The 22,868-nt window shown below is 44.7% G+C and overlaps 1 long non-coding RNA gene across 6 annotated transcripts in view; it reads left to right on the top strand.

Moving 5' to 3' along the window:
- The first annotated feature begins 2,721 nt into the window (after positions 1-2,721).
- LOC109284386 (uncharacterized) overlaps positions 2,722-22,868 on the top strand; it is a 243,873-nt gene continuing 223,726 nt past the window's right edge. For 2 of the 6 annotated variants that reach the window (XR_002091830.2, XR_009463083.1), the window contains exons 1-4: positions 2,726-3,261; positions 3,346-3,466; positions 6,823-6,907; positions 7,385-8,303. This is a non-coding gene — a long non-coding RNA (uncharacterized LOC109284386). Of the gene's footprint in view, positions 3,262-3,345; positions 3,467-6,822; positions 6,908-7,384; positions 8,304-22,868 lie in introns of all 6 variants that reach the window. The other 4 variants (XR_009463084.1, XR_009463081.1, XR_009463079.1 and 1 more) reach the window with 3 other exon arrangements.

The following is a 22,868-nucleotide window of genomic DNA, read 5'->3' on the forward strand; positions in this document are numbered from 1 at the left end:
GTTCTAATGAATGGATCTGTGTCACCTTGGTGGGAAGTGGCCAGTGGTGTCCTGCAAGGGTCAATCCTTGGTCCAGTGCTATTCAACATCTTCATCAATGATTTGGATGTGGGGGTGAAGAGCTCACTGGCCAAGTTTGTGGAGAACACCAAGTTATGGGGAAGCATGGTCGTGCTTGAAGATAGGCTGCAGATACAGGAGGACATAGACAGGCTCAAAAGTTGGGTAGACCGGAACCAGATAAAGCTCAACGTTGAAAAATGTAAAGTGCTCCACCTGGGGATGAACAATCCCCTGCACACCTACAGACTAGGCAATACCAACCTGACCAGCACTATGAATGAAAGGGTAATAATAGACCACAGTATGAACATGAGCCAGCAGCGCGACACTGTAGTCAGCAGGGCTAACAATACCCTGGCATGCATCAATTGATGCATCTCCAGCAACACCAGAGAAGTGATTCTCCCACTCTACTCAGCATTGGTGAGACCGCAGCTGGAGTACTGCATCCAGTTCTGTGTGCTGCACTTTAACAAGGACTAGGGAATGACCTGCTGGGTAGCACGGAAGTGGAAAGGGATCTTGGAGTCCTAGTGGACTCCAAGATGAACATGAGTCGGCAGTGTGATGAAGCCATCAAAAAAGCCAATGGCACTTTATCGTGCATCAGCAGATGCATGACGAATAGGTCCAAGGAGGTGATACTTCCCCTCTATCGGGCACTGGTCAGACCGCAGTTGGAGTACTGCGTGCAATTCTGGGCACCGCAATTCAAGAGGAATGCGGATAACCTGGAGAGAGTCCAGAGAAGGGCCACTCGTATGGTTAAGGGCCTGCAGACCAAGCCCTACGAGGAGAGACTAGAGAAACTGGAGCTTTTCAGCCTCCACAAGAGAAGGTTGAGAGGCGACCTTGTGGCTGCCTATAAGTTCATCACGGGGGTACAGAAGGGAATTGGTGAGGATTTGTTCACCAAGGCGTCCCTGGGGGTTACAAGAAACAATGGCCACAAGCTAGCAGAGAGCAGATTTAGATTGGACATTAGGAAGAACTTCTTCACAGTTCGAGTGGCCAGGGTCTGGAACGAGCTACCAAGGGAGGTGGTCCTCTCCCCTACCCTGGGGGTCTTCAAGAGGAGGTTAGATGAGCATCTAGCTGGGGTCATCTAGACCCAGCACTCTTTCCTGCTTATGCAGGGGGTCAGACTCGATGATCTATTGAGGTCCCTTCTGACCCTAACATCTATGCATCTATGAATCTATGTGGTAAAGCTTGAGATAGAGTCCAGAGAAGGGCCAGCCCTATGATCAGAAACTTGTGCAGCAAGCCATACAAGGAAAGGCTGAGGGATCTGGGACTCTTCAGCCTGAAAGAGAGAAGGCTGAGAGGTGACTTGGTAGCAGCTTCCCACTACATCAGAGGTGTATATCACGGGCTTGGTGAACAACTGTTCACCAGGGCACCCTTGGAAAAAGCTAGGTGCAATGGTCACAAACACCTGGAAGACCGTTTCAGGCTCAACATTAGGAAAACCTACTTCACAACTAGGGTGTCCAGATTGTGGAATAAGCTCCCTCCAGAGGTGGTGCAATCGCCTGCCCTGAAAATCTTCAAGAGGAAACTGGACGGTCACCTTGCTGAGGTTACCTGATCCCAGTTGTCTTTCCTGCTTGGTGCAGGGGACTGGACCCGATGATCTTCTGAGGTCCCTTCCAGCCTTACAATCTATGAATCAATGAATCTATGTGGGGAGTTTTCCTCTGATCCCTGCCACCCCAATCTCAGCCCCTCCAGCTTTCCCTGAAAAGTTCAATTAACTTTGGTTACTCAAGCCATAGCATGGTGATCCACAGTTTCCATGCCCTCACCCCTCTCTGCCTTCCAGATCCATGCTCCTGCTGCTGCAAGCCCCCTCTCTACCCCATAGCAGGGATAGAGCCCACTGTCCTGGCTCCTAGCCACAACTCTGCTCACCAACCTTCTAGTGGCAAGTCAGAGCTGTGCAGATAAGAAACAGTATTGACACTTAATGTGTGACTGCTTACAGCATGTTCTAACTTTAACACCACTTAACATTCTACAGATTTAGTATGGTCTCAGCAGAGCTTCCTAACTTCATCTGGTTCCGGTCTAAGTATTTTAAAGGGAAATTGAGTCATCCTATTGGAATTCTAAATGTCCTTTCCCATGACGTGGAGGGCCAGGATGCCTGGTAAATGGATGTAAGGAAACTAGAAAGTTTGGGGAAACCCCAATAAGTACTGTGGTCCTGATAAACAATTAGAGCTGATCAAAATAGTTTATTGTTACTTTTTAAATGGAAATATGTGTTTTAGATCAAAACATGTTTATTTTGATCACAATTAATCACATTTTCTGAGTTTTTTTAATACAGAAAGCAACAAGAGTAGTTTTCAAAAGACTGAATAATGTTTGTTTTTTATTTATTTTATTTTTTAATGGCTTCTCTGTTTTAGGGGGGATGAAATGGTTTGTTCAATTCACTGAAAAACATTTCATTTAATTTTTTTGGTGTATACCATGGAACATTGCATTCAGGCTTTTACATGGAAAATAGCAAGTATTTTTATTAATTATGTTCATATTATTGTCAAATGTTTATCTGTTAGGATGTTTTTCATCCATAAATATTAAAATTCTTACAAAGGAAAAAGGCAAGGTAGAGGTACATCTTATAGACTGAATCAGAGATGCATAAGCTTTTGTTGTGTTTTTTCCCAAGTTCTCAGCATAAAAGAAAAATGTGAGGAAGTATCCAGCATCGGAAAAGATTCTTCTGTTCCAGCTGTTCTATTATGACAGCTTGAGCCATTGAACGTTCTGTCTCCTTTTGAGCTGCTCCTTTTCCTGTCTTGTTTCTCCAGCTTGACAGCTAATTTGTTGGCTTCCTGCTCAGTTCTGCCTTCCTTCACTTTTCTTTCATAGCCTGTTTTCTAGCTTTTCTATTCTCCGTGCTCTCATTTTTGGAACACGTCTGTATGGATACTTTTGGCAGGTCAATGTTGTTAATCACTTGCATGCGTTCAGTCTACTTTGCTGTAAGACCTCTAATATGCAGTCAGATTCCAGACTTGCTGGAAATTATGATTGGTTTGGACATTGGGAGGTTCTCAGTAAGTTTTGAGTGATCAAACAATTTAGAGCATATACTCCAAGCAGATTTTCAGTCTTATTTTCCTTTAGGTTTCCTATTAACTAAAGCTGAGATTTCCACCTCTTCCTTTATTTCTCATTGAGGTAACTGTCTGATTTTTTTCTGCATTCAAAAGCATTGCTTTTCACACACATCAGCCTCTGGATTAATATACTTGTGTTTGTCAGGAAGTGCAAGAAACAGAATAAAAAAGTCCTCAGAGACTCCATTAGTGATTGGAGTTGGTTCAATAGAGTTCCTTCTCAGGAGAAAAAATTATGAAGAATACTATATGTATATAGAAATAAGGTAAGGAAATCATGAATTCAAAGGTAATTCAAAGCAAATATGTCACTCAGATATATAAATGCAGATCTTACCATGCCATTCTATACTTTTTATTTCACTCTACTTTCTTTTTTGCTATTCTAATGGAGAAATCTGAACTTCAGGTATTAAAGCTCAATTGTGATTTATCACATACCTTATATGGCATTATTTCTGCTCTCTGATTAGCTAACTGTAATTCTTATAATTGGGTTTCTGGCATGAATAACTGAATAACTTGTTTTCTATGGATATTATCATGAACATCTTTGATAGAACTCAATTACACAAATATTTACAGAGAGAGGTTGCAACGGGGGGTGAAACATAAATTGCTTTAAAATGTGAATATTTGTGGAAGATATTTGCTATGTTTATGCAAATCTATTAATAAAAATAGAAGTTTCAGGCATCACTATTCTGAATCACTGGTCCATCTGGTGCTGTATCTTGTCTCTAACAATACCGGATGCTTCAGAGACAGCTGTAAGAAACACTGCCTTAAGTAGCTGTGGAATACCCTAACTGTGGGAAAGTTGCTTTCTCTCCTTCAGTAATTAGAAGGTGATTCATGCCTTGAACCATGAGACTAGATATCTCTTAGGAAATGTCTGTTTATAATCTTAAATCAATTCTTTCGATATTTTTATCATTTGTATAGAGGTCCACTATTGTTTGGAATCTTGCAAAGGATGTCAACTTCAATAATGTATTGCGTATATCTTATCAAGCTACACTCACTTTTTGTGGCATCAGAATGAAAAGGGATGTCACATATCACAAATAAATCAGGGCTAATAAAATTCACACTCTCGAAGGGACCATCCATACTTAAGGAAAAGAGAAATGTTCAGATGAATTAATGGTCTGCAAAAAACCCCAAATGTTGGGTTACTCTGTTTATACTAGGGTGTCCAACCAGGATTTGGAGAAACTGAGATGACTCAGAAGTATTATTCAATAAAAGTATTAGCATTAATCCCCAAAGAAAATATCTTGTTTTAATCCACAAAAGCAATTCCCACAGATAGCAACAACAGCTGTAAAAGGAAAGAAAACAAGGTAATATGTGGGTTTGATGAAATGCTTCTTTATACAAAAGATTGGATAACCTCATATGTTCTGTACTTTAAATGTGCTACAGTATATCGTATTAACAATTTGGAATCTGTATGGAAATTGAGAGAAACAGCATTTTAGTAACTAGGGAAAGTCTGAATGGATCAAGTACTAACTTTTGCTAAGAACTTGTGAGTTATTTCCTCACACAGAGATAGCCCTAACACTGAGGGTCCCCCATTTCCTGGGCAAGTCCTTTCATCACAAAGCTATTGAGCAAGTAGTAGGTAGTCTTCTTTTTCCTACTTAGTGGCCTTGCTGTTTAAGCCTAGATAGGGGATTCAGGCTGTGAATCACTCCTTAGTAGGCATGCCTAATTTGAGGCTGCAGGAAATAGCATAAATATGGCCTAACTTCAGGAAACACGTGAGCTTGCAGGCACTTCCTATTGGTTGGCCTGTGCATTCCCTTGCTTAGCTTGCTGGCTGCTGTAAAAGTAATTCATTATCTGCATTCTCATTATGGAGACCTAGGATGCCTAATTAGTATTTGTCACAGTCATGACCAGAAAAACAGCCCCACAGTATTGTACATTGTAGAAACACATCTGTAAGGCCAAACCCATCTCCTGAAAAAGCAAGTTGGGATGAGAACCAGAAGTGGTAAGGTCTGAAGTACACTCAGGATAGTGTCACAGCCAGAAGCTCTCTACCTCTTACTCTGCCTTATCTGCTAGAGTATGATACATCCCTTGACAGTGCTTGTCCTCCTGTTATTAAAGGGACTCTCTGCATCTACTAGTATGCCTTTAACTTTTTCTTAGAGTGCAGATCAGGATCAGCCTTATGACAGAGCAGTTTCCCCATCTCCCCCCCCCCCCCCCCCCCCGCCCTCCGCCCTCCCCCACTGCATGTAACCCCCATATACTGGAACAAAACTTGCAGATTAGAAAATAAAAATTGGGATTTTTTCTTTACATGTTGTGTTCTTTAATGCTATAGGACAAGAAAATTGTACAAAGGTTTTACATATATGAGGTGTTGAGAGGCTAACTATGAAAATGGGAAATCTACTATCTTGCATAGAAAAGCAAATTGGCAACGGTGCTCATGACAATGCCTGTAGCTGTCGCAAGTGCTGAATGTAGTTTTTCTAAGATGAAACTGATAAACAATTAGGCAAGATCAAATATGAGCCAAAAACAATCTAAGTGTTTAAGTCCTCTCAACTCAATATGAAATTACACTGCTGCTTGATGTTGTCACACACGGTTTTTCTGGAAAAAAGCTTGAAAAGTTTTCTTTCAAAGTTAAATTATCACTTGCTCTCATAAGAGTATTTTTCAATGACACCAATATGTATTTTATTTTGTTTGTAAATTTTTTTAGCTCAGAGGTGTCAAAATCATTGGGCCCTGCACGTTGGATAAGCGGTGCAGGGCTTGTCCACAGGCTGGACGAATGATGCAGGGGGAGCCCCGTTGGCTGGATTGGGGCTAGAAACCCCACATCCTGCTCCCCACTCCCCCCTGCATGCTGGATCCAGCACATTTAGCACATTCTTTGGCTTGTCTGGGATTGTGCCACATACAGCACCTGTGTAGGGCCAATCTGGGATACATGCAACACAGGTCCCCAACTGGCCAGGAAGGGTGACCAGTAAAGTGTGAGTCCTGGGCCCTGCATATAGGCCTCAACTCTGAGACCTAGGGATAGCACATGGAGTGGATGATGGAGCTCTGCAGGGTGTTCTCTTTGACACCCCTGATTTAACTGGTGACAAACTTTTGTACCTTTAATTAATTTGTACACAAATGTGCTTAGAATACACATGGTAACTGTAGGCTGCCCATGGACACACCTGCAAGGCTCGTACTTTTTCCAGAGTGTCTGGCCAGGTGTCTCTGTCATTGGCCAAATTTGCTCTAGATGCGTAGGGTTCTGTTCCAGGTCCATGATATGGGAACCCAAGCTGCCCTTGTAGCATAGCTTGGAAGCTGCTCAGGCTCCAGGTGCCCTGTTCCTGGATGCTCCTTGCTTTTGTAAAATTCAAATCCGTGGCTGGTGCCTGAAGCCCTGCCCAGGCTGCTGATGGGGCTTGTGCAGAGCCCAAAAGCAAAGTAAACAAAAGAAGAGCATATCTGTGGATTCACTCTGTTGTCCTGAGGCAGCAGCTCCACTGATTTCTGCTTCTTCGTAAGGGGTTCATCTGGGGACAGCTCTAGCCCTCCCCTTCTGGCTGCCTGCTGCTCTTCTTCCCTTCCCTCTTATCCTCTCCAGAGTCCCTGGTCACCTGACCTCCTGGCCAGCTGAACCAGTCACCTGCTGTTGCTTGACAACCCGGCTCAGAGTTGATCATGATCAGGTATGTCGAGTGCTAGGAAGGAGAACACCTAGCTCTTTGTGAGCGGTGCTCCCACAGCCCTAGGGTGAGGGATCCTAAGGTGAGGAGGGGGGAGGCAATGGACTGCAAAGCCACAGCAAGGCTCTAGGGTGCCCAGGTTGCCCTACCCCAGCCTTCCTTCTAGTCATGGGGTGGGGACCCCATTACAGTAACATACCCATAGACCACCAAATGAATTGTTTTTAAGAGGCTCTCTGCTTTATTTTTGCCTTGCTTTCTACAGTTTATAAGGCTAGCCTTGGCATGGATAACAATGGTAATGGATAACAGTAGTGAACTGGAAGGGCATGGGAGGTATGAACAGGCAAGGCATGTATTCACACATGCAGATCAGGAGAAAACTGAAAATGAAGAGCTGTTGTGACACAAATAATTCATAGATGTTAAAGCCAGAAGAGGCCATTGTGATCACCTAGTCTGATCTCCTTCATGTCATAGGTCATGGGACTTCACTATTGAACCTTCTTTGAGAAAATCTTTAGTCTGGAGATGCTTTAGTCTGGAGAAGAAATTCCCTCCCAGTCTTCTAACAGAAGCCTTCAACTCCCTGAAGTGGGGTTCCGAAGAGGATGGAACTAGACTGTTCTCAGTGGTGGCAGATGACAGAACAAGGAGCAGTGGTCTCAAGTTGCAGCAAGGGAAGTTTAGGTCAATTATTGGGAAAAGCTTTCTCATAGGGAGGGTAGGAAAGCACTGGATCATGTACCCAGAGATGTTGTGGAATCTCCATCCCTGAAGTTTTTAAGACCCAGCTAGACAAAGCTTGGCTGGTATGATCTAGTTGGGGATGGTCCTGCTTTGAGCAGGGGGTTGAACTACATGACCTCCTGAGGTCCCTTCCAACCCTAATTTTCTATGATTATATGAAAAACATCTACTTTTCATTAAAACATTGCTAGAGGTGGAGAATCCAGTCCAACTCTTGGTAGCTTGTTCTAAAGGTTAATTACTCTTATTGCCTGATTTTTTTTAGTTTCATCTTCTAGCTACTGCATGCTCTTATACCAGTGTGCAGGACTGAACAGCCCATAATCTAAGCTTTGTTACACATACAGGAGTTACACACCATGAGCGAGTTTCCTCTTAACCTTCTCTTTGATAAGCCAAATAAACTGAGTACCTTGAGTCTTTCCCCAGAAGGTATGTTTTCCACAACTTTGATCATTCTTATGGTTCTTCTCTGAATCCTCTCCATTTTTTCCACATTCTTTAACACTGAGGAACCAAACCAGCAAGCATCGAGGAAGTGAACCAGCAATTCCAACGCTGGTGCCAATGAGAAGGCTTCGGATTCCTTGACCATGGCATGCACTTCAGGGAGAGAGGACTCCTGACAGCATCCACCTCATGAGGAAAGGTAAGTCCCTATTTGTGGCCAGGATAGCTGATCTTCTGGACAGAGCTTTAAATGAAGATTGCTGGGGGACAGGGATACACAAATTCAAACATGTCCAGGGACCAACATACAAGTAAGCCCTGTAGATAGGGACACTAGGAGAGCCACTCTTTTGGGAGCTGAGGGAATAGTTCTCTATCAGTGGGACAGGAAGCTGAGGGCCTCAGTAGGAGGACTCAGGTGCCTATATACTAATGCCAGGAGCATGGGGAACAATCAGAAGGAGCTAGACCTCCTACTCCCCACATATCTGAAGTACTATTTATTGTCCTTGATTCGTGTAGCCAGATGGAGTTCAGTTGCAGCCTTGGCTTTTCTAGTTCACTCCCTGCAGGTGTGGACCAGTGCAGTATACTCCTCCTTAGTGGTGTTTTCTGTCTTCCATCCTTTGTACACCTCTCTTTTTAGACGTAGGAGGCCCATGAGTTCCCTGTTAAGCCAAGGGGGTTGTTGGGCCCTTTTACCACCTTTCCTATGGGTTCGGATGGACTCGACTCCCTTCTAGGATTGCTTCCTGAAGGAGCAACCACTCATCATGAACCCCCCCTTCCTGTGAAATCATGGCCTTCCAGGGCCTCAAGAACAAGCCTCCTGACCTTATGAAAGTCAGCTTTCCTAAAGTCACAGACTACTGCATTACTGGCTGCATTACTGGCTGACTGGCCAGAAAAATTAATCACAGCTGATAAGCTTGCAGAAGGTAAGCCAATAATGACTCCAAGATCCCTTTCTGCCTCTGTGCTCACAAGGGGGGAGCTCCCCAGCTTGTATGTATGCTGTGGATTCCTTCTCCCTAGGTGCAGCACCCTGCATTTATCTACATTGAAGCCCATCCTATTACCATCTGCCCACCTCTGTAGTCTAAGTCTAATTGCAGCCTCTCTCCCCCTTTGAGTGTGCCTATCTCTCCCCACATCTTGGTGTCATCGGCAAACTTGGACGTGTTTTCCACCCCCTCGTCCAAGTCACTGATGAAAATGTTGAACAGTGTAGGCCCCAGGACCGAGCCCTGGAGGACCCCACTATTCACATCCTGCCAGGTCGAGTACAACCCATGCAACACCACTCTCTGGGTGCACCCCATCAGCCAATTTTTGACCCATCCAGCTGTGTAGGCATCAATGCCACAGTCACTCAGTTTATTAATGAGAATGGGGTGAGAGACAGTGTCAAAGGCCTTCTTAAAGTCCAGAAAGACTACATCTACGGTGACACCATCATCCAAGGATTTAGTTACCCGGTCATAAAAGGTCATCAGGTTGGTCTGTCAGGATGTGCCTGTGATGAACCCATGTTGATTACCTCTGAGCATGATCTCCCCTGCTGGCCCCTCACAGATGTGCTCCTTAATGATTTTTTCAAGGATTCTCCCCAAGACCGATGTGAAGCTTATGGGCCTATAGTTTCCCGGGTCCTCCTTCCTCCCTTTCTTACAGATGGGGACCACATTAGCTAGTTTCCAATCTCTGGGCACTTGGCCCGTGGACGACGATTGCTTGTACAGCCAGGATCTAGTATCCCACAATATCCTCATGAGACAATTAGAGGATTGTGGGCTTAACTCCAAGATATCCAGGTGGATGAGAAACTGGCTGTAGGATAGAAACCAGAGTCATAGTGAATGGATATGTATCATCCTGGTGTGAAGTGGTCGGGGTCAGTGCTTGGTCCAGTACTTTTCAACATATTTATGAATGATTTGGATGTGGGGGTGTAGAACTCACTGGCCAAGTTCACGGATGACACCAAGTTATGGGGAAACATGGTCATGCTTGAATATAGGCTACAGATACAGGTGGACCTAGACAAGCTAGCAAGCTGGGCATATCGGAATCTGATGAAGTTCAGTGTTGAGAAATTTAAAGTGCTCCATCTCAGGACGAGCAACCCCCAACACACCTAAGGGCTTGGTGGCACCAAACTGAATAGCACCATGAATGAAAGGGACATCGGGGTAATAATAGACTACAATATGAATATGAGCTGGCAGTGCGATGCTGTAGCCAGTGGGGAAAATAATTCTCTTGCACTCATCAATCAATGCATCTCCAGCAAAACCAAGGAGGTGATTCTTGTGCTCTACTCAGCACTGGTGAGACCGTGGCTGGAATACTGTGTCCAGTTCTGGGCACCACTCTTTAACAAGGATGTAGACAAGCTTGAGAGAGTCCAAAGAAGAGCCACCCATATGATCAGTCTTAAAAGGCAAGCCATACAAGGAGAGGCTGAGGGATCTGGGACTCTTCAGCCTGAGGAAAAGAAGGCTGAGAGGGGACCTGGCAGCAGGTTACCATTACACTAGGGTGTGACAGAGCACCTTTGGTGCCTGTCACTTTAAGGGCTGTAGCAGGAAGCTTCCAGGTGGCTGATGAGGGCAGACATTTTAAGGCCTAGTGCCTGGAAAGAGGGAGAGTGGTTTGTGACCAGCCAGCAGGGAAAAAACATCTCTCTGCTGAGCTCCAGCTCCAGGAACATCTTGGAGGTAAGGGTAGGAGCTATGAAGGATGGTTTGGAGGCTCTTGGTCCTGGGTATGACATGAAACTGCACCCTGCCAGGGAAGGGTGGCCTGGTGGGGCTCCTAATGGTATGGGAACCCCCACAAAATGCTAGGCCAAGTATCTCCCTGGTGAAATGCAGGTAGGGGTGCCTTAAAATCTCAGCCCTCACTATACAGTGGAGAATATACAAAGTATAGGGCAGGGCACACTGAGGGAAAGGCACCTGAACCCCTGGGGGTGTAAGACCCCAAGCTCATGAAGGGGCAGTATGGAGCCCTAGAGAGGGGGCAGCATGAAGCCCAGGATGGGGCATAAAGGTGACCCCAAAGAGGGGTGGAGAGTGTCCCCGAGAGGGGACAGAAAGAGCCAAGTGCCTGGGAAGGGGCCGGTGGCTAGATTCGGTCTAGGATTAGGCATGGACCATCACTCATGAGCCAGGTTGTAAGAGGCACCCAAAGGGCTGCGGGGTCCCCAGAGTGCCCCAGAGTGCATGGGAACAAGCACTTCTGGGGAGCAGGGCAAAGTGGAAGAGGTCCAGAAGAGGGGAAGAATGAAAGAGGCCCTGTGAGAGGGGGCAGTATACTTGACTGAGTGGAAGAGGTCCAACATGGGGCAGAGTTGGGCTTGGGTTCTGGCCAGAGCACCTATAATTATGAATGCTATCTGTGAGGCATGGGCCACAGTGTAGGGAAGGTTTGGAGCTGTGAATATCACCCCTAGACACCAGGGGTTCAAAATAGGCAGCCTCCCATCTAAGTATCATCTTTATTATTTACCAACAGAGCATGGCAGGTGAGCTAGGTGGGTGGTGGCGTGCCCATAGACAGAAGGCGGGATGGTGCTAACTTACCCTGTCACGTAGGGGAGTACATCAGGGGCTTGATGACAAGCTGTTCACCAGGGCACCCAAGGGGAAAACCAGGAGTAATGGCCACAAACTCCTGGAAGATCGATTCAGGCTCAATATTAGGAAAAACTTCTTCACAGTCAGGGTGTGCAGGCTATGAAATAAGCTCCCTCCAAAGGTGGTGCAATCCACCTACCCTGGAAATATTCAAGAGGAGACTAGACGGTCACCTTGTTCGGGTCACCTGACCCCCAGTTATCTTTCCTGCTTGGTGCAGGGTGCTGGACCTGATGATCTTCCCAGGTCTCTTCTGGCTTTACAATCTATGAAACTGGATATAGCATATGAGTAGAACTAGCATTGACTACAAATGTCTTATCACCTTCCTATTAAATGTATCTTTGTTTATACACCAAAAGATTGCATTGCTGGCCACGGTATTGCATGTTCTCGCATGATTCCCAGGTCTATTTTTCAGTTGTTTTTTCCCCCCTGGGATTGTCTATACCATGTTATAGGTATGGCTTGTGCTCTTTATGCTTCATATGTATAATTTTGCATTTAATGGCATTAACATGTTTTATGTTTTCTTTTAGGTTTTTGTATAAGTAATTAAATAGCATAGGACCAAGAACCAGTTTCTCTTGGAACCCACATATTTAATGATGACACATACTTATTGATGACTCTCTGTTACAATTAAATTTTGAGACTTCTCAATTAGACATCCATATTGGTGTGCTATATTGTTTTTTAATTAAAACTGAGTGCTGTATCAAGGCAAATGTCTTACAGAAGTGCATTGTATCAGCACTATTACCTTTATCAACAGAACTAGCACCTCATCATAACGGGAACAAGGCAATTTGACAGACACTACCATATTTACTTGCACACCACATATATCTTTTCCCAAAAAATCAGCCCTCCAAAATTGAAGTGTGCATCTTAATGCAGAAGGTGATTTTTCTTTGGAATAGAAGCGTGAAGACACCATATTACAAAATGCCTGTTTGCTTGCTGACAAAGAAGCTAGCAGGAGGGGTGGAGCCCATTGTTAACCTTTTTACAGCTGCTTTCAGTCTGTTATCTGAGAGAAAAGCTAGCAGCTATTTTCAACATAGCCTCTCCATGAAAAAGACAATTCTAGGCCTTGGAAAAATCTCCAGATCTTGAAAAATCCGTTTTTTTATCTTGTCTTCCAAAAGCAAAATGTATGTCTTATTTAGGGGTGTATGGTGTGTGATAAAATATGGTATTTCCCATAAATTCATATTGATTGGAAGTAACTATATTGCCATGTTTCCTTTCTTTATTAATAATGATAGGAGATTCAATGAATAACATCAGGCCTATAATTATATAGGTCATCTTATTAACCCATTTTAAATACTCCACAGCATTAGCTTTCTTCTAATCTCCTAGAATATTCTGAATATTTTAATGGTTATATAAAATCTCGTCAAATGATTAGGTGTCGGTTTTGGGGATCTATTTATTTTAAATGTGTCTAACATCCTCCCTTGACCCTCTCTGCCAGTCATTGTATGGCATCTGGCTGCTCTGGTATGCAGCCAGAACCCTACTGTCCAAGCCTCTGTTGGTTGCACTTGGCTTCAGTCCATATCATCCTAGGCTAATTTGGGGAGATTCAAAGAAGGGTGGCCAGGTGGGTAGTGCTGTCCAGCCCTCTGCTTCTGTATGTCCAGAGGCTAGGTGCTCTGGAGCTCCCCACAGTGTTTGCCTTATATGGTGGCTTTAACAAGCACTTTCCCTGGAAGCCTTTTATTTGCTGGTCAGGGACCCCAGTCTGCTGCATTCCAGGCTGATTTCAGCTGAGGATGGGGATGGAGGGATGCCTGGCAGGGAGGGAGGGTGTCTGCCTGCATCCCTGCTTCTGAATTTTTGGAGGGCTGAGATTGGCGGGTGAGTATAGCTTAGATTGTAAGCACCTGTCAGATGAGGAAAACTGAGCCACTAAAAAATGGGCAATTAATACCACAAAATGGCTGTCAATCCATGATTGGTCAATATGAATTAGCCCATTCATTTTTAATTGTTCCTCAGCCTCCTGCCTGCACTCCTGCACACTTGCCACCTGCCCTGCTCTGCTCACACATCTCTGTGCAGTTGCCAAAAAAGCAAGTTAATTGAATGGCTTTCAGGAGAGAGATCCTATAGTGCTGGTGGCTGCTCAGATGCATCATAACCACTGGATGTTTTTGCTTTCACTTTAGAAGTTCATCTAATCTTAGAATGACAGCTCATGCTTTGATTTCAGTAGGATACAGTACTGTTTGCTTGTTCCTTGAAGGACGATCTTTCCATTCAGTTTAGAGCAGAAGGCCCAGCAAAAATCATTTTTCTTCCTTGGTTTAAAAAGTTCTTTGTGGACATGCTTGTTTTTCTTACTTGTCAGGTGGAGCGGGTTCCATTCAGCCATTTTAATTTTCCATAATATCGTCTGCAGTTTCCATACTGAGACGTTGGTGTTCATAGGAAATATCTACTTGTTGAAAATCCCTACTGTCCTGTGGTCATCACCTGCTCAACCTTTTCTGACTCTGGCTATACAGAATGCCACCTCATCCCCTTACTTATGGTGGTTACAAACTGCCAAGCCTCAGCTTTGCTGCCCATGAGGCCAGTACCTTTCTTCTTGAATTGGGGTAGTGCTGTGTCCTCGACTCCTTAGGTTCTCTTATGCTCCATAATGCCATATACTTCATGTACCTGTTCTTCCAGTCTCAAGCTTTTATTTCCAGCACAGCCCCCAGCTTGCACTTCAGACACAGGATGTTCCTTCTGACTTCTGGCAGAAAAAAAAAGACCTATTCATTCCAGGCCATAACCACTCTCATCCTGCTTTGAACAACAAGCCTGACTAGATGATCTCTTGTAGTCAGTTCCAGCCTTACTTTCCTATGACCCTATTACTATGAAATTAGGAACTTCTCACATTCTTTCCCTAAACAATCTCTGAGATCTGAAATCTGCAGCTGGCTGCAGCAATTTGTTCATTTACCTCTGTCATCCAGGGCCACTGAAATCTTACTCCTAGTTTATGGGACCAAGGCTTTCAATTGTCATTTTTGAATTTTATTTTTGTACTCAATAAATACTTGATTTTTTTCAGTGGTTCTGTTACTGAAAGCAGCAGAATTCAATTTTGCAGAACTAGAAGTATTTTATTTTATCATTTTAATTTTAACAACAATAGAAGACCTATAGAGTGACCAGAGTAAGCAGGGTTGATAGAACCTTATTTGTAACTGAAATAAATGGTCTAAAAATCTTCACTTTTAGAATCTCACTGCCAAGTTTGTATCTAACTTTTGGTCACCCATTCAGAATCCCTCCTAGCAAGAAATGAGAGCATGAGCTTATGAATTTACATAACTCCTGCTATTTATCACCAAGTCTTTAGCTCAATTCCATGTCATTCTGTTAACTGGAGCAGTAACAGGCATAGTATATAAAACCTGGAGAAGTGTCAGAAAGGAAAAAGTATCCTTGTCTGGGGAATTTTTCAGCCAAGTGAGGGCAAGAAGGAGAACATTGTGGGCAGCTCCATCCTCTGAGCTAGGAGAGAATAGGAAACCCCATCAATCCCTTGAGTGAAGAAACAAAGAAAATGTAGACAGAAGCAATATAATTTTTCAGTTTCTCTTGGCTCAGTGCAGACAGCCCCCTTTTCAAGAATCTGTCTATTTTAATTACATTCTTCACCTGCTTAGAAAAGGGATAGTCTATACTTTTGGTTGTATTTTGGTTATATGGACTAATGTTACTACTTCTGCAGCATCAGTATTAGATACTGCACTGTAAATACCAACATGCTTAAAGAAAGCAAAAATCACAGGTGTTTCTGAATAATTTTAGCTAGTCCTTTGTGGCAAAATAAGAAAATACCATTAGCAATACAATTTGCGAGTGCTCTGTGCAAAGGAGTAGGTGTTCTGTCTGCCAAGAAAACTCCTAAAGGTATTTTACTTAGCTATGTAAAATGCATAAAACCACCCAGAAGAAACTATAAAATAATGGTGAAATATGTGCCTATACAGACCAGGATAAATTAATGCAATGGCTTTGTCCTTGTGATATATAAAACTGGTTGAGTCCAGGAAAGTCTCAGACTGCAAAACTGTAATTCACTTTTTAAAGGCTGCCAAATTGCTTGCTCTCATTCACATTAATTCTTTGCAAATATTTTGGTGTAGAGGCTCAAAATGTCATTAAAAACATGCATGCTTCAAAGCACAGCTTGTCGTTCTCTCCCTCTCTCTCACACATATATTCCAGTTGGATGTGCTTCTTCTGATTAAACAATGGGAAATACCTTTCTGTCCAAGATTTACTACTTTCTACAAATGCCTGACAATGAATTCTGGCTGTATACTTTTCTGCAGAAGGATGCGAGTGAAACTTGTAAAAGTTCTGGTGCTCTGCTCATCTGGCAGCTGAAAAAAAAATCCAACAGTCTCGCTTGGTCTAGGACTGAGAGTGTGGCTGAAAGAGCGTAGCAAGAAAGAAAGCTGTGTGTGTGGACATTTTAATAGTACAGGTGGATCTTTAAAATAAAAAAGCATATTGCTGGAAACTTTCTGATAAATAAGGCTTAGAGAAAATATATCCAATTTTAATTATTTTTATTTGATGTTATTTTATTCAATATTTCTTGCTACTTTTGCTGTCCAGGGTGCACAATTTTCTTAATTTGTTTTCATTTAATAAACTGCAGGAACAATCTAGCCCTGGTAATGCAATGGTCAGATTGTCTTTTCCATCCATTTTTTTTTTAATCAAACATTTTCAAAAGAGTAAATTGTCATAAAACATGAGTTCTTGAGGTGTCATGAAAGCTAGAGGGAGTGTGACTGTAGGTCAGCAAGGAAGCTACCCCTTTAGGAGGCAAGAATCCTGAATTGTGGTCCCTGCCCATTGTCAGAGCATAGTTTAGTGGTTGAGTGCCTCGGCACAGTGGAACTTTCTAGCACAAGGCACAGTGAGATTTTGTATGAGGGAATCTCTCAGCATGGTGGAGAACACTATTGGCCAGTTCTAAATTATTCCTATGTGGCGACTAGCAATTGGCTTGCTAGCTGTATAAAAGGTTGGAGCAGTTTCCGCCCAAGTTGGAGAACTCCGCGCCCATCTCGGAGTTAACGTGGCAAACTGATCAACCACTGACGACTCCCTGTCGCCGACCGACCCAGATGTACCCCCCGTGTTCTGCATGCTCGTATTAAAGATATCTCGTCGAATTAGAGCTCCTGGTTAAACTGAAGGTTGAAGTTTGAGTTTAACTTTCTTCCTACGCTGTACATCTCGACAGTGTAAGTAAAGCCATCTTTGTTTGAACCAGTACACGTTTGTGCCTAATTCTACTCCAGCGGTCGAAAGTACCCATCTGTACAACCCAGCCGACCCTTTCCCGGATCCCCCTCGGCCCCCAACTGGCATCACGAACAGGATCAGGATCAAGATTGGGGACAGGATCAGGATCAGGATTGGGATTTGGGGAAGACCCGATGGAGTCAGAATTAGTTAGAGGCTGCCCCTGGCGTAGTGGGAGACACCACGTGTTGAACGCCGCAGAACTAGGCGCCCACATCACCTATCATCAGGCGGGCAGAAAAAGTGAAAGGTGCGTCAGCGGCTACCTTTCGCTGAAGGGGGAAGAGGAAGATTCAGAAGGATGGGAAGCACATCTACACCCCGGAGCGTTCGGGTGTGTGATGAGCAGCGAGCGGGTCTTGTTTAAGCCCCGGGAGGAAGGGGGCACCGCATCCTTTGCCAGATTCGAGCCAAGCGAAGTGAGCCCGACCCTCAGCCAGGAGTTTGCCCGCTGTACGCAACTCGTGCGGGAGGGTGGAGAACCAATGCCGACTGACTGGTTCAGTCCCCCAACCCTAGCATTTGGGTTGAAGGGCCACGAGGTTCTTTCCGAGCTTCGTGAAGGTCTAGAGGTGGAGGAATGCACCACGGACAAGGGGAGAATGCTGAGTGAACTGTTCCGCGCCGTAACAACTTTGCTGTGGAAGAATGCAGATTTGGAGGCCCAGCTGCTCGCAGCCGGTCAGACAGCTAAAGAAGCAGCAGTAGAGAAAAGCCCAGAGTCAACGCCACTCCAAGATGGCACCGAGGAAGGAGCGAGCTGTCTGGAGAACCCGGAAGAGAAGGGCGGAGCTTCGGGAGAATCGGCGGGAATCCGCCCAGCAACCCCGCCCACCAAGGTGACGTCGCTCCCGGCAGCCCTGCCTCCTTACCATGGGGAGGGGGCATTGAGTGGAGGGTTACATCCACCCCTCCTACCAGATGCAGCAACAGCTCTGACAGCAGCTTGTTCTGCAGCGACAGTCATCCGAGTAACTTGTGTGCAGGGTACAGTCCGCACCACCTATCGCGCCCGCACTTGGACCAAGTTGCAGGAGCTGTGTAAAGAATCAAGGATAAAGCCTGAAGAGACTCTAGCCATGTGGTTAGGATGTCTGGTCGTGAGATTCGGTCCGATTTGTTAGACTTGGAAGAGGCTAGTTTCCTAACTCGACAAGCCTCATGGAGTGGAGGGCACGCCACCGATATAGACCTAGTGACGTGCAATATTCATTGGCCCATTCCACTTCCAACGCTTGTCGTGGGCCAGGTCGATCATAAATCCCACGTGTGGCACGACGGCCGTCCATCGAGGGTCAGTGCAGAACAGATTCTACTGGTGATAGTAGGAAGTTCATATTGTTCCTGGAACTCCTGAGTACACGCCGTGGGACTGACACCGCCCCAACAGCGAGGACCATGGCCTCACCGCCACCTGCGAAACCCAGGAACTGTTCCGGTGACTTTCAATAATGTAGAAGCCTGTGTTGAAGTTTATGGAGGAAGAAACGCCACCATCCTTCGAATCCTCCTCAACCCACTAGCTGGCCAACCTGCGAGTAATCTTTTGCGACAGCTCCCAAAGTTACAGGCCCTCATGAAGTCAGACACGGGAACCTCTAGCGACTTGGAGCGAACATGGCAACCGCCGCAAAGAACGCCAGAGGAGAGGATCATGTTTGGATTCCTCCTGCATCATTCTAGGCTCACGAAGAGGCAGCTGCAAATCCTGGGAGATGCGGGCCAATGGCAACTGGCCTATGAACTAGGTTTCCAGTATCCAAGGGAGTCAGACGACGACTCCGGGACGTCCTCATCTCGCTGAGCATGGACAAGACCACGCAGCATCTGTGCATGGATCGTCATCCGTGACGGTGCATCTGCGAGTGTGTGAGAGTCGTCCAGAGCCGAGTCGTGCCTGAGCACCTGTATCGTGTGCTTTGGAAAAAGTGGGAAGCCGTGAGAAAAAATCTGATTGGCTGTTCTGTTGCGCGCGCGGCTTCATATAGATATTGTAGTATAAGTGAATTAACTGTTCAAAGAATACTTTCTTTGCAGTGTTTTGTCTGAGGCTTGAGATACGTGTCAGAGGCGGACCCAGAGAGAGAGGTGGAGAAGCCTGACTTCGTCATGACACCTATTGAACTCCTTGTGATTGAACTTTTTGTAACCAATGTAGTTATGTGTGTTTGTGTTTGTATTGGTTATTATTTTATTCGATCCATTGAGGACGAACTTTTTTCGTTGTATGTTTTTGTATATAACCAGCTACCTCATGAAACCCCCAAGAGGAGCGACAATTTACACGACGTGCATGTGCTTAAATTTCCAGCTGTGCCATCGACAAGGGGGCATGTCAGAGCACAGTTTAGTGGTTGAGTGCCTCGGCACAGTGGAACTTTCTAGCACAAGGCGCGGTGAGATTTTGTACGAGGGAATCTCTCAGCACAGTGGAGAACACTATTGGCCAGTTCTAAATTATTCCTACGTGGCGACTAGCAATTGGCTCGCTAGCCGTATAAAAGGTTGGAGCAGTTTCCGCCCAAGTTGGAGAACTCCGCGCCCATCTCAGAGTTAACGTGGCAGACTGATCAACCGCTGACGACTCCCCGTCACTGACCAACCCACACATACCCCCCGTGTTCTGCATGCTCGTATTAAAGATATCTCGTCGAATTAGAGCTCCCGGTTAAACTAAAGGTTGAAGTTTGAGTTTAACTTTCTTCCTACACTGTACATCTCGACAGTGTAAGTAAAGCCATCTTTGTTTGAACCAGTACGCGTTTGTGCCTAATTCTACTCCAGCGGTTGAAAGTACCCATCTGTACGTGCCGGGTTTGTGGCCACAACCCAGCCGACCCTTTCCCAGATCCCCCTCGGCATTTTTTTGGATAAGACAATCATTGGTTAAAAACAGAATAATTTTGGCATCTGAGACTGGAAACCCTTCTTCCCAGGGGAATGCCTTCCTCACTTGCCTGCAAAGACATAGTTTCTCTTGTTTGCTTTGCTTCTGGGCCCATGAATCTCTCACTTGTGGCTGCACAATGTTCCAGCTACAGTAGAAGAGATAATATCCCTTCTCTTCAGACTAACCTATTTTGCTATGTTTAAGGTACACAGAGAGGTAGAATGTGAATTTGAGAGAGTCTAGAAGCCAGGTTTCCAATTTTTTGAGGGAGAACTCTAACCACTAGACTATTGGGCAAAAGGCTGGCAGTACTACCAACAGCAGCTGTGTTTTGTAATGAACTATATGCATGCTGTCAGCAGCAAACCATTGCTGGCATGTTCTGTGGTTGCCTAAGAACATACTTTGGCTCTTACCACCATTGTGGATCTCAACAGAGCTCAGACAGGAGTTAAGCACCTAATTAGGTTACCTTCTGGGCATGTGCAATAGCCGAGGTAAAAATGCCTAGGGATGTCTACAGGTCCAAAATGGAAGCATTGATGAATCTAGGTGCCTATGGCATTTTGCATAGTTGATCTTGATCTCTTTGCGAGTTATGTACTGAAGTTCAACGTAAATTCAATTCTAAATCCTGTTTAGGCACTTACAATGCCAGTTTGGATCTGCCCCATCTTCTAGACTTGCTAACATCATTTATCACAACAAATTGCAGTATTGTCAAGGTCATGAATATGTCTCTTCAGATTCAAAAAGAAACTGAATTAGAATAGAGAAGGAAAAGCATAAATAGCTGCACACTCAAAGGGAGGAACACCAAAACCTGTTTAAAAATGTGTTTTATATTATTCTCTTTTTCCAAATTACCCCAGTTTCCTGGAATATAATCAACTGAAATTGGCACAGAACTTAGATTAACTACAAAAACAAGCTGTTAAAGAATCAAAAACTGAAATGGTTCCAGGATATTTTTAAACAAAAGAAGCTGATTTAAAACAAATAAAGAGTACCTTAAAGTGTTTGCAAGCCAAATGCCAACTCTAGGATAGGAATATACTGCAAACAAAAGTGAAACTAACTTATTGTTGCCCTAGCTGAGAGAAACGCGAAAAGGAAATTAACAGAATGCATAGGGGAGTTTTAAGGAGCAAGAGAGAGGGGTGTGTGTGTGTGTTTGTGTGTGTGTGTGTGTGTGTGTGTGTGCACATGCGTGTGTACATTTTTCTACACACACACACACAGAGTGCAATATGCAATACACACTCAAATGCATACACACACACACACACTCTGTGTGTATGTATGTATATGTGTGTGTGTGTGTGTGTGTGTGTATGTATGTATGTATGTGTATATATATATATATATATATATGTATATATATATGTATATGTATATGTATATATATAATTTCATAGACATTAGGGCTGGAAGAGACCTCACTGCAGGAAGTCAGCTGGGGTCAGAGGACCTTATCAAGATAATCATCCAAACGCTTCTTGAATGTGTCCAGGGTAGGCGCTTGCACAACTTCTTGGGGGGGAGGATGTTCCAGGACTTGGGGGATTGGACAGTAAAGTTGTTTTTCCTTATGTCCAGCTTAAAATGGTCTTGCAGGAGTTTGTTCAATTACTAGATTACTATACCATTAAAACCTCACCTCGACCCATATTACAAATCTAGATACATATTTGTTATTGGTCTGTGTATACATGTGTATATATAAAAATCTAGTTACATATTTATTATTGGTAATATGGGTCAAGGTGAGGGTTTTAAAGGTATGCTAATCTAGTAACTGCATAGTTCCTGGAATAACTCTATGGAACTAAATAGATTTATATCAGTAATTATTTTACCTCTTCTTTTGTGGTTTCTTTGAGTTTACTGTACACTTCTAAGTTCTTTTCTTAGGTCATGTCCAGTTATGCAGGGGCATGCACTTGCAGTGGCACAAATTGCTGCAGTGCATGCCCTTGCACCTGGTTGAAGAGCCTCCTGGCCTTTTTGAAGCAGACCAAAGAACAGAAGAATCTAGTGGGGGGCATCACCCAGTGGTATGCAGACCCTATGTTTTTTGTCAAGGCTGCCAGAGCTGTGGCCAAATTTATGCAGCAAGATCTAGGCACCTGGCAGGTGGCTTACAATCTGGAGAAGTTTGCACAGTGGGAGAGAGACGAGTGGGGCCTGAGAGGGTTCCTGGAGTAGAGTAGGGCATGATAGGCCTTCCCCGACCTGTCTCTGCTATCTTGTTCTGCTCTTGGGTGCTTGCTCTTCCACCCACACCTTACCTCACTCTTCCTCTCCTATACCCACACCCATGGCAGCCATGACCATTGGCACTTTTAATATCAATGGTTGTCAAAATCTGGTAAAACATAAGGCCATCCTGGAGCTCCTGTGCCAGAAGCAGCTGACCGTAGCCTTCCTCCAGGACGTGCATTCTGACAGGCTCAACCAGGTGCCTTGGCACACTGCCTGGTGAGGCCACTTGTTCCTGAGCCATGGCACTAACCTCAGCTGCTGGGGTTGTGACTCTCCTGCAGCTTGCAGCTGCAGCTAGACACAGCGGTGGCGTGGGAGGTCATCCCCGGCTGCCTGCTGACTCTCCACATCACCCTAGCACAGCACCACCTGCTACTCTTCAATGTCTACATACCCACTGATGGCCAGGAGAGGATCATTTTCTTTGAGACCTTGGCCACCCTCCTGCACAACACTAGTGAAGATGATGACCTGCTCCTTGTATGCAGGACCTTTAATTGCACCATTGACACCTCACTTAACCGCATAGGGCTTGAGACTCACCTGCCTTCATACTGCAAGCTGCAGTCTGCTCTGGAGATCACAGACCTTGTCATCATCTGGCAAGCCCTGCATCCTGAGGTGCACC

The sequence above is a fragment of the Alligator mississippiensis genome, chromosome 1, assembly GCF_030867095.1.
Source record: "Alligator mississippiensis isolate rAllMis1 chromosome 1, rAllMis1, whole genome shotgun sequence".
Lineage (NCBI taxonomy): Eukaryota > Metazoa > Chordata > Crocodylia > Alligatoridae > Alligator > Alligator mississippiensis.